This window comes from Vollenhovia emeryi, unplaced genomic scaffold, assembly GCF_000949405.1.
Source record: "Vollenhovia emeryi isolate VEMERY1.0 unplaced genomic scaffold, V.emery_V1.0 DF945062.1, whole genome shotgun sequence".
Taxonomy (NCBI): Eukaryota; Metazoa; Arthropoda; class Insecta; order Hymenoptera; family Formicidae; genus Vollenhovia; species Vollenhovia emeryi.
The window spans coordinates 1-2013 of NW_011961304.1; the positions used below are offsets into that span (position 1 = coordinate 1).

Sequence of the window (2013 nt, forward strand, 5' to 3'; positions counted from 1 at the left end):
CTACGGGTCATACATTGAGGCGAAGTGTTGAGTTGAACAATGTATAACCCCTCTATATATTTTATATGGTTCATGGTTGTAAGGACTCTAAGTTTCCTCTCTCATATATGTGCGTTCCCCTTCTACGTTTAGTTTAGTTTCTGTTCTTGTTGAGAGAGTATCCTACGGACATTTTTCATTTTACATTAAAGGTTACAGTTCTATAATACTTGTGTCATACCACTTCGTCCACTCCTGATCCAACTACCACGACTCTAACAACTCCATTATTTTTTCCAATAAAATCTTTAGTTTGATTTTTTAAGAAATATAACATTTTTTAATCAAAAACTAATGCTAAAGCAACTAGTATGTATAAATATCCGTTGTTTTATTTGGCGCAATTTGTTGATATCTTTTTATATTATTACTTTTGTAGAAAAGATAGTTTTGTAGAGAAGATATTTTTGTAGAGACGATATTTTTGTACAGAAGATTTTTGTGGAGACACTATTTTTGTAAAGAAGATACTTTTACAGTAAAGATATTTTTGTAGAGATTATACTTTTGCAAAAAAGATAGAGTAACAAAATATATTCGGTTGAATTGGAGCTTAGACTTGGTGCTTTTTTTACCTTTTTTTTAAAAAGGTAAGTTTTTTACGTGTAATCAGTCACTGGAAGCATTGCAACCGAGGTGACTGCCCTGTTTGTGTGCATATAATACAAGCGAATAAGAACAGGACAAATTCTGCGCAAGGTAATTGCACAGAACCGTCTAACATCTTATATCTTTAATTAGGGTGTCTATTACCGGAAAAAAATTTCAAAGAATTCCCAGGTTTTTTAAATATTTTATTCTTACAAATAAGTAGTCACCCTATTAACGTTTCGACGAGCCTCCACGCATATTCATGTTGTGTATGTATGCGTTCTTTTCAATAGCACCCGCGATACAACCAAATAATCAGCCAAATCCCAGTCCATCCGAGATGAGGAGGGCTTACGATGCTTTAGGCATACAATGCCCGACAACAACACCGGGATTCCTGCCTGGCCAAGGCGTTCGTAGGGGCCTCAGAATGCCAGCTCCCGGTATGGACCTCCAGGGATACTTGGCAACGTTAGATTAGCGCAACCTCAAACACAGAGTGAGTTACGCGGCATTTTATTATTATAAAAATCTATCAACTGTTTGCATTTCTCTTTTAGGTTTAAAACATTTTATAAATTTTATTTATACGAAAAGTATACTTCGTTATATTTTACTTTTCTATTCTGTAAAAAATAGCAAATACGACTTGTATAAATTTTTCCGCGAAAAGCAACAAGCGATGGGCGCCCATGTATGTTTCAGCTGCACCAGAAGAATCCGTAGTCGGTGCTGTACATGAAATAGGACGTAGCGGCGTCGCTCTAAACGTATCAATTCCTTAAAATTCCGATCCCGGTACGGTCGGAGTAGGCGGTAATCGGAAGGTATCCACGACCACACTCATATTCGTCGCATCGTCGCATCGGTAGCTGCGCCCAATGTACAGCAGTCCATTAACATGCAAACACTGTTCGGACAATATTAATAAATGAATACACATACCTACATTTTTTCTTTTATTTTTGTAATCTCGATTAAAATAAAAAACTTGAATTCTGCTTTCTCGAAATCGTGACTGACTACGTTGCGAATGTCATCGACACGATTGTTATAAAAATATACTATTAACTTTTTTCTTATGCAATCATAATACAAAATAACATATCAACTTCGAATTACAATCAAATAACACCTTTAAAACATTATTAAACATACGTGTGGAGATATTGCAATCAGCTGATCACTTCGCATATAGTACGATAAAAAAACAAACTGCCTACCGAGGGAGAGTTTTTTAGTTCCAACCAAAATACACAAAAAATTATAAAATGCAGATTGCGTAGCATTACATTAGTAATAACAATTCTATCTGATATTATAATAATATATGCATATTATACGTAACTTAAAAAGACCATAAAAGAAACAAACTATAATTTC

General features: G+C 34.7%; 1 long non-coding RNA gene across 1 annotated transcript; it reads left to right on the top strand.

Annotated features, from left to right (window-relative positions):
- Positions 1–576: 576 nt before the first annotated feature.
- Positions 577–1578, top strand: LOC105562013. Its single transcript, XR_001008944.1, has 3 exons — positions 577–738; positions 924–1129; positions 1336–1578. It is a non-coding gene; the product is annotated as an uncharacterized LOC105562013 (long non-coding RNA).
- The last annotated feature ends 435 nt before the right edge of the window (positions 1579–2013 follow it).